This window comes from Melitaea cinxia, chromosome 28 (assembly GCF_905220565.1).
Source record: "Melitaea cinxia chromosome 28, ilMelCinx1.1, whole genome shotgun sequence".
NCBI lineage: Eukaryota > Metazoa > Arthropoda > Insecta > Lepidoptera > Nymphalidae > Melitaea > Melitaea cinxia.
In genome coordinates this window covers 5,375,739-5,386,627 of record NC_059421.1, presented here as the reverse complement: position 1 = coordinate 5,386,627, position 10,889 = coordinate 5,375,739, and the positions used below count along the sequence as shown (strand labels likewise).

The 10,889-nt window shown below is 33.7% G+C and overlaps 1 long non-coding RNA gene across 1 annotated transcript; it reads left to right on the top strand.

The window, feature by feature from the left end:
• The first annotated feature begins 752 nt into the window (after positions 1–752).
• LOC123667481 lies at positions 753–9,111 on the top strand. Its single transcript, XR_006745432.1, has 3 exons — positions 753–872; positions 8,169–8,176; positions 9,098–9,111. It is a non-coding gene; the product is annotated as an uncharacterized LOC123667481 (long non-coding RNA).
• The last annotated feature ends 1,778 nt before the right edge of the window (positions 9,112–10,889 follow it).

The following is a 10,889-nucleotide window of genomic DNA, read 5'->3' as shown; positions in this document are numbered from 1 at the left end:
TATGCCCGCGACTTCGTCCGCGTGGAATTTAACAAAATAATTAATGTCTAGTTCGCAGTTATAACAAAAAAAAAAACTTTAATAAAAGTGGCCTAAGTTACTCCTTATTACCTCAGCTATCTTTCAGTGAAAGTCCCGTCAAAATCGATCCAGCCGTTTCAAAGATTAGACGGAACAAAGAGACAGAAAGACTAAATTGTAAAAAAATGTTATTTTGGTATATGTACTGTGTATACATCCATATGCATTTGGTACAAAGCAGTTATTTTAATATTACAAACAGACACTTCAATTTTATTAACTTGTATAGATAGAAATTGTATTGTCTCTTATTTAATTAGAAAAAGTAAATGCTAGGTTTTAGTTTGTTCGCCTTGATTTCGAGTATTCTATTTTCATAATAAATACATGATGTATACGCAGTCACGTATCATTTCAATCCATTCGCTATACACGTAGAAAGAGCACGAAGTTGAATTTTAGTACTGGTGTTTCAACGATTACGTAGTTTGAATAATACTACTATCAGTCTGTCAAATGTACAAGTCGATGATTGTATCATTGAGACATTAATAGATACGTATTTTTGATTTAAGATTTTATTGAAAAGGATTTTAAGTTTTTTTTTTTTTAAATTGACCTTAATAAATATGTGTCAAACATTTTTCGTTGGTACGCTATCTTTCAAGTGTGTATCTGTCAATTAAGTATACTTTATTTATTTATTTCGAAAGTTCACTTATAAAATACATATACAAAATATAAAATTAAACAATATATAATAAAAAAGTATCTGATATGCACGTCACTTACAAGTGTACATAAAACTTTGGAATACAATGATTAAAAGCACAAAAAGTCATAATACATTAGTACAGTTCAACACTTAGAGTAATAAAGTAAGTATTCAAAAAAAAAAGAAACTGACACCCCATCATCATCATAACCAAAATAATCAAAATCAAAAATAAATAACATATTATTATCCATATACATTAATAAAATTAAACAATTGGATAATTTAATCAATAATTAAAAAAAAAACAAAAAACCCGCCTGCGTGAAGAACAACTAATAGAAAATCAACTGAAAAAGCTGGAACAAGATAAAAATTCAATATGCACACAAAGTCAGCGAAATAAATAGAAACAATATCAACATCATGCAGTCGGAGACATGCACAAAGAGAGAATGATTTGACTTATCCTTCAATTTCATGCCCTCCTAGGCGACGATCAACTTCGGGGTCTACACCCCGAAGTTGATCGTCGCGAGTTTGGCATGGCATAGGCGTGGGAAAGAGCAAAGTCCACATTTTTTAAACTTTAATATTGTATTTCTTTATTAGTATTACGGTAATAATAATCATGATATACCTTTTTAAAATCCTTGTATTGTGCCCTTCAATTTGATACCCATATTGTAGTATTCGAGAAAAAAAATTTTTTTTCATTAACTACAATGGCTTCGCGCAGCCGCCATGTTTGATTTTTTTTAATGTCACCTATCTAAGAACACTTGGGCAGCTAAGACGAACCTAACGATACCTCAATTATGTAAATCCGTTCAGTGGTTCTGGAAATATGAGGTAGTAAAGAATATTACATACAAATATACATACATACAAGATACGCGCGAAAAACAAAACCCTTCCTTGGCAGTCGGGTACAAAACTAAAGATTAGAAATAAATTATTAATAAAAATTAATTAAATATTAATGAAATAATTAAGAATAGGGAAACAACCAAACTCAAATCAAGATACAAAAATTCAAAATAGAGAATTTAAAATTAAAATTATTGTAAAATAAATTAAATACTTTTTTAAACTAATGATGCATTTTATGATAATTAAGTAAGTTACATCTAAAGACAGAGAGAGATAGAGTCGTGAAAAATGTCAAGTGTGTATACTGAAAAATTCAATACAAAGTCTTAATTTCAATCGATCATAGTTAATAACCATATTTTCCTATTCCTTCTGAGATTCTTCTAAGTGCAACTATATATACTTGATACAATAAATAATTATTTTAGTCTTAAATGTAAATGGTGGGAGAAAAACCGTACTCATATTTCTAAGTGGATTTTATAGGCTTAGTCAATAAAACAAATTGTGTAGCCCATCAATAAAGTTCAAAGGTTTGCTCAAAGCATTTTCTGACAAACCTACCGGATTGAAACCTTTGTTAGATTATCTCGTATCTAGTTTATGGACTAAATACATCAAGGTAGAACTCAAAAAAGCATTTACCTAAATAGAAATGTAAACTAAAAAAAAATGTAGAAAAAAAATACCTAACAAATATATACCCATTCAAAGCTTTTCAAATGATTATAAAATAAAAGCTCGTTTTCCTAACGTTCCCCTCATAACATTTAGGTAACTGACTTAATCGCAAAACAAGCTTTTCCAAAAGAATTCCTTTTTTTGTTCAACGTCTTGGGAGATAAAGGAAATTTATTGCCGAGATTAAAGCGGGCTCCGATTGTTTGGAACAGTGTCAATCTGCGCTGAGGAAACGCGGGAATGTCGTCTGAGAACTTGTATTAAAGGTGACATACGGTACAATAATTGGAGCGTATACGCCTTTTTAATATATGTGTTTTTAGAGTTACACAAGATTAAATCATAGTAAAATAAAGAAATATATATTTTTAATATCAATAAAACGGACTTTATTCGATAGAAAATTCTATGAAATTGACGTTTAAATATAATTTTAGCCACTTGGCCGCTACGGTTGATGCATAAGGCGCAATCTAGAAACCAATTTTCACAAACTTTTCTCAGAATTTCCGACCGTATTTCACCAATAACTCTTCGAATATTGATTTCCAGATGTTCAGTTATCAAAACTAAAAACAGCTTTATTGAAATAGGCTCCAAGAGCACTTTCGAATCGTCATTTTACAAATTAAAACTCTATAAATCAATTATTATATTTGTAGAATCTGAGTAATGGACGTAGACAAGTGACTTAACATAACACCAAGTAAAATAATCAAATGGTGTTAAATCACATGATTTTTGAGGCCAACTAATTGGATTATTACGTGAAATTATTCTTTCATTTGAGTAAACCAACCGTAGCAAATTTAGTTACAAAAAAAATCTAATCATGTCAAACATTGTTCGATAACGATACATTGTTATTTAAATTAACTGCTCTAAAGGACAATTTCAAATCATCATCAAATTTGATAGATTTTAATTTAAAAAAAAAAAAAAAAAAACAATAATTTGCAGGCATTGCTCTAGTGTTACTCTTCTCTATCCATAGTGAAATGTAAAACCAAACTAAACAAAAAACAACTATCAACTGTTAAATGATATATATAGATATTCTGCCTTAATATTAAATAATAATAATATAATAAAGTTCATGAGTCAACTTCATACTTGCTCGATTCCTGTATTCAAAAAACAATTCGTCTTAATCACAAACCGTTTTATTTTGAACACGAATGCTCGCTTGTTTTAATTAAAAAAACAATACGTTTACCTTAATAAGCTTAAATATTTCGAACAAGACATGCTCAAAATTCAACGGTTTTTGTCTGAATCTAGAAACTCTGTACTTTGTGGCTACGGTACTAAAGAATATAGCCACCCCCTCTCTTCCCGTGGGTGTCGTAAGAGAGGCGACTAAGGGATAACACAGTTCTGCTACCACCTTAGAACTTAAAAAGCCGACCGGTGGCGGGATAACCATCCAACTGCTGGCTTTGAAATACACAGGCCGAAGACGGGCAGCAGCGTCTTCGGTGCGACAAAGTCAGTACTGCGGTCACCAACCCGCCTGGCCAGCGTGGTGACTATGGGCAAAACACATGAGTTCACGTTATTTTTGGCGTAAACTTGTGGAGGCCTATGTCCAGCAGTGGACTGTATAGGCTGTGATGGTAGAAACTCGGCTTAATAGTTGAACGTTTCATGAGATAATCTAATCATTTTTTTAATATGGAAACCGAACATCAAAAATTAACTTCATCCAATATCTGCTAGTCAAATATCGTTTTTACACACAATACGCTCCCGTATATTTTCTCAATAAGGGTTACGTTACGCCTTTGAAATAGCAAGGAGGTGCTTGTTCTCTGTTCGCCTCTTGTGCGTTTTTCACGACGAATTTAATTTGTTATTGAGTCTTCTTATTCATTTAAAATATTGGGCAAAAGTGAATAGATATGTAACAAGCATACGAAAAGATCACCCTCACAAGATATTTTTAATAAACGCCTTACATAACTGCTTCCACAAGAGTTTTGATTCTCTGTAAACACGCACAGCACAAAAGCACCAACAACCAGAACACAGGAAATCCATATGGCTTTGTAAATGCGTTTATAGTATCGCGTGATTATAAAAAAAAAAAAAAACGAGAGTGCATAGGAGTTAACTCCAAAAATAAAAACTTACAAACGCTTACAAAGGACTTAATTATTTTGTTGACAGTTGTGACGTTCTCAACTATATTGTATTAATTTGAGATTTGCACAACATTTTTATTTTACCAATTTATATATATGTACCTATTTGTTGTTAATAAAACTCTTAGAATCATGATGCACCACCGACCACATTCCCGGTGAATGTATTTTTGCTTACGCCTCGTTTACGTGAGTAGAATACGTCTTAGTTTCACGTTTATACTGGGAGACGCCTGAACTTATATAAATGAAATACAAAAATAATAGTTTTTTGTGGAATTTGTGACAATTTTTTCCATTGACTTCGAGATGAAATTATATAAATGTACAACAATGTTAAAGATCTTGAATATTTTTATGTCGTTATTAGTTGTGCCCGCGACTTTGTCCGCGTGGAATTAAACAAAAAGGCTATTAAGTGCGCAGAGTTATAAATATAGATAGATATTTTTTTTTTCAAAGTAATATGTAGTAAGTCTCTGGCGTAAAATTTATTGGCAATAAATAAATTTTATCCAATCTTATTCAATCAATTTTTTGTATAAATATTCGATAAATAACAAGGGTGAGGGTTTTTCACGTCGATAAATCGCTCTGTCAGGGATTTACTTTCGTGGGGTTTTATTTTAGGCAAATATTTAATTGTGTAATTTTGAGTATCTAGCTTTTTGTACCCTCTGGTATATTTCATTGACAAATTTTATTGTTACCAAGGTAATAAGGTAGACGGAATTTTTTCTTAATCAGCTGTCGCGGTTCGAAGCCCTTTCATAATAAATATTAATCTCTAATAGAAAAAAAAGGCTTAAACAATATTACATCCGATAAAATTATTTATTTCATTAAGAATAACGTGTGCGCTTGTGTGCCGTCGGAACCGTGTCTTAGATGTACGAAACGTAACTGGCCAGGAAAGAAAAAGAGAAAGAAAATGTGTGCTGCACCTCTCTCTCTAGCTCCGTTCACGTCGCACGATCACACTTTTCATCACGCTCTCGTCACGCATTCACCAGCTTACTCTCCAAGTCAAGCGTGCGCAAAAAGTTTAACTTCAAAAGTTTAACGAATAATTTCTAAGGTCTCCCAGTGCAAACGAGTTCGCGACAGAGAAGCGTGCTTGATAACGTTTCCTTACGTCAAATTACAAGTCACGTGGGCGGAATGGCAGTCACAGAGATCGCCGCGACTTCATGTTACCCTGGTGCTTGTAGAAAATTTATATACATTATATAATACATAAAAAGAAATCTAATTGATAGGTAAGTTTTATATTTATAAATTTTATATTCTAATATAAATAAATTGTACGTACGTTGTTAGGGTGTAGGCTTGATGAGGACTGCGGGGACTGGAAGTTTGGTGCAAACTTGGGAGGCCTATGTCCATTAGAGGACTGCGATAGGCTGAAGAAAGCGAGTGGGATTAATGTTTATAATATTTTCAGATACTCCTGATGTTACAAGCGTCCATAGGCCACAGTAACCACTTACTATAAAGTTCAACATACGTTTATTTGCCACCGTAAGTATTTATAAATAAAAAAGTTCCTAATTAATAGTTTCCACTTGCCTGTGTTTGGCTATACACGGACCTCTATGATATTTATTGATTAAATACAAAATCTGATACGTTCATTATATTATCCGTTAACGAAGCTCCGATGACTGACCAATAAATCCTATGTATCCTCAAATTATAGTTGCAAAATTCACGCATGACAACCGATACTATCACGCATCTACAGTCATTAGTTAGTGTGATCAAAACAAAGCGACGTACCAGACTAGTAGTAACAGTATTACTAAAAAGTTTTCAAAGATACACACACACACACACACACACACATCATATACAAAATAAATTTACAAGCATATAGAAATATTGAATTATAGGCTTACTGTATTTTAGTAAAGGCTAGTGTTAAATTAAGTTTTTGGGTCAAAAAAAAGTTAAGGAGGTCACCGTTAACATAGATGCTAATAAGATTCTAAGTTTATTGCACACATAAACTTTGAAAGTCACAAAATGAATTGTAAAAACAATCGAATATAAAGCATGTTTATTAAACTGTTACAGGATACGGACGTGCTTGGCGTTTGCTCGTGAGCAACCGACTCCTGGTTCTGCTCGCGGGGCGCGGGTGACGGAGGGCAGAGAACTAGCGATGGTCGAACGCAGCGACTCAATCTTATCAATTCTTATCCGCGAAGCCGAGCCGTCACTATTATTCTTTTACACACGACGCCGAGCCGTCCCTACAAAATTATACTTTTTATATTTTATATTAATATACGATACGTTAAAAGTACAGTCCACTTATTTAACCAGCATTAAGGTACCCAGTTTTTTCTAGCCACCACGGCACTGGGCACTGAACCCAAGACGGCTTGTCTTGGGTTCAATGCCCAGTAGGGTTACAGTTCAGTGCCCAGTTGGGTACAGACTATTGAAACTAAGAAATCTACAACACGCCAACTTTCGTATGTCTAAATGGCCCATTGGTACTGTTTTGTATATATATATTTTTGCGAAGTTTACCTAGCCATGTTTTACTGCATTTCTTTAAACCTGGTAGCTTTCCAACAGAGTAGAAATACACAGTTGTTCGAATTCGATTACTAATTATAAAATTGATTTATTTAGTCATAAAGTATATTTTGATATTAAGCATTATATCATCAGTTATACTGTTTCGTATAGACTGTGTCTATAACATACCAAACGTTCATAAATCGTCCGAAATCATCCCTTGTTTATTTCTATGCAAATTCAACCTTTGTTATCTGAAGTGTACAATGATTTCGTATAAACATTTGAATTTCTACCTTAAAAACTTTTGTCACAAAGTTGATTTTTGATATTTTGTTTTTAACTTTTTTTTCAGTTCCATTTGTAGTTTTGTTTTGATGTATTTTTAAAATATTCCCGAAACGATTTCAAAGAAATTAAGTATTTATAAATAAACCCATAATAAAATTTAAAAAAATGTTTTCCCTCTTTTCGTTTTTATTCAGTGACGTAATTAATTACAGGTAATGGTTATTGAATGCTTTTGATGAGATTTTTTTTTATGAAAAGCCTTATATCAAAGAGGGTACTCAATTTTATCATAATACCACCGTCAGCTGCTTTTACTTGTGATTTGTTTTTTTTGTTTTTTTTTTTTTTTTTAAGTTATATTCCTCTCATCACAAAGTTTTATAATATCTAAATTTATAATTCTACTAGCTTTTACCCGTGGCTTTGGTCGCATTTTTTTTTTTTTTTTGATAAATAGTATCCTATGTTACTTAAGAGTAAGCTTAAGATAACTAGTTTTTGCGTATGCAAAAGTTTGTATAAATGTTTGTCATACATGACGTAGTGTATGACGCAAAATTTGTTTAAATTGAAATTAAATAAAAATATATGTACAAAGGTTATTTTTTATTTCAATCTTCCCAACGATATCGCCATTTTTCGCGTATAAAAACGCGTAGCGCGCGACAGATAGGGTAAATGCTCACTTTCAATGATTATTGTATTGTAACAATTTTCCCTCCATAGTATATTTAATGAAATTTTTTACATTCAGCCAATCATACAGGGTTTTGTATGCGGGTTGACGGATATATTCCCTACTATATGTAAAGATCGCTATCAGGTATTCATGATAACAACTGGGAACGACGGTTTAACGTGCTCTCAGAGGCACGGAGGGGAGACTCACAAGGATTGACATCCAAACCGGAAAGAAATATTTGTACAAATACAAATATCGACCCCGAGCGGGAATCGAACCAGAGTAATTGTTGATTGAAATTTTTACTAGATTATAGCATCATACTGTACTTTATAAGAGAATTATTTGATTATATTAACGAGGTAGGTTTTAACTGAGGTAGGGCACAGTAGGAATTTCCTGCTCAAAATATGGAGCAGCCCGACTGGGGTAGTACCTCGACCTTACAGAAGATCACTGCAAAATAATACTGTTTTCAAGCAGTATTGTGTTCCTGTTGGTGAGTAAGGTGACCAGAGCTCCTAGAGGGGGGGGGGGGTTGGGGATCGGATCGGCAACGCGCTTTCGATGCTTCTGGTATTGTAGGCGTCTATAAGCTGCGGTAATCTCTTACCATCAGGTGAGCCGTACGCTTGTTTGCCGACCTAGTGACATAAAAAAAAGAATAAGTTTAAATGTTATTAAGATTCATTGTATAAGAAATAAATAAAATAGTAGTAAATCGTATAATAAACCAAGATTATCAACATGATAAAATCGAGACGCTATATTTAAAAACGATAATATATCTCAGAAATAGTAATAATTTTAGTACATGACATATTAGCAGACTGTTAAAGGCGAATCAAATCTATACAAGTAAGTAAAATTGGAGTGTCTGTTTGTAATTTTAAAATAACTTTTTACTGCATATGGATGTATACACGGTACATATACCAAAATTACATTTTTTACAATTTTTGTCTGTCTGTCCGTTTGTTCCGGCTAATTTCTGAAACAGCTGGACCGATTTTGATAAGAATTTCGCTGGCAGATAACTGATGTAATAAGGACTGACTAAGGCTACTTTTATTTTCAAAATTTATTTATTTTATAACTTTGCGAACTAAAAAATAAGTTTTTTGTTAAATTCCACACGAACGAAGTTGCGGGCACAGCTAGTATTAAAATATATTCTCAGACATCACACATAATTGTGTGACAACAATAATTGTGTTTGCAGGCAAACGAAGAAAAACCGACTTCAATTATATCGACAAATAATACAACGTACAAGTAAATACGCACTATCAAAGATTACTCCAAAAGTTCTAATCACATCTCGATGAAATTTAAATGATATGAATGAATTAAAAATCATCAAAATCGGTACACCCAGTAAAAAGTTATGCGGATTTTCGAGAGTTTCCCTCGATTTCTCCTGGGATCTCATCATCAGATCCTAGTTTCCTTATCATGATACCAAACTAGGGATATCTCCTTTCCAACAAAAAAAGAATTATTAAAATCAGTTCATAAACGACGGAGTTATCCCCGAACATACATAAAAAAATATATAGATACATATACGGTCGAATTGAGTAACCTCCTCATTTTTTGAAGTCGGTTAAAAATGATAGCAATTTTACTGTTTTACATATTTCAAAAAAAAAAGAGGACATTCCTCTATACGTATTTTTTTAACAGTTTCCCCGATATCTTCATCAATTATCTATATCAATCAATTTTTTAATGACCAATACACATCACGTACATAAACATCGTTACGTACAATAATTGTAATTTCATTGTATGGGAAGAAACATCTTAAAATATACTTCAAATTTGAAATCTGTCCGTAATTTGTCCCTCGGTAATTGTTATTTGGCGTTTTTCAATCTTGACGTTGTTTATGAATTGCTTGAAGAGGTTTTCTTTTATGCTTTTTACGTATTTTTTGTAAAAAATAAAAATTTTAAGAGTATTCACTTCTTAAATTATCATCATCATCGTAGCTTCAGCCTAATAAAGTCCACTGCTGGACGTAGGCCACCACAAGTTCGCGCCAAAAATGGAATGAACTCGTGTGTTTTTTCCATAGTCACCACGCTGGCGATCGCAGGGCTGGCTTTGTCGCACCAAAGACGCTGCTGCCCATCTTCGGCCTTTGTATTTCAAACCCAGAAGTTAGATGGTTATCCCGCCATCGGTCGGCTTTTTAAGTTTCAAGATGGTGATGGAATTGTTATCCCTTAGTCGCCTCTTACGACACCAACGGGAAGAGAAGGGGTGGCTATATTGTTAACGCCGTAACCACACAGCAAAAATTATATCCTGTTCTATATCATAGTTGAATATGCATAGAAATGACAGCTTAGTTACATGATGTTATTCTCTGGATCATATAACTGGTTAATTAGTAAAATTCCTGATTTAGTAGTTATAGTAGCAGTTAAGGGTTTTCTCGCGCACCCCAGTCTTGACATCGATTAAAGGTCCGCGGCCATCCCTCCGTAACAATATTGAATAATATTATAAAAGTCGATTTATCGTCTACTGGTATAATTATTAATAGTCAATCACTCAATACACGCCGCGTTGGCGCAACGGTTACAGCCATGGTTGTACCTGTTGCGCTGGCGGTTGCGGGTTCGATCCCCGCACATGGCAAACATTTGTATTGACCATTCAGGTGTTTGCCGTGGTCTAGGTGTTTGTGCATTCCTTGTAGGTCTCCCCACCCTGCCTCGGAGAGCACGTTAAGCCGTTGGTCCCGGTTGTTATCATGTACACCTGATAGCGATCGTTACTCATAGTCGGGAATATATCCGCCAACCCGCATTGGAGCAGCGTGGTGGATTAAGCTCTGATCCTTCTCCTACATGCGGAAAGAGGCCTATGGCCAGTAGTGGGATATTACAGGCTGAAGCGTACTCAATACACTATACCGTTGGTTCTGGTTTGATGATCTCTC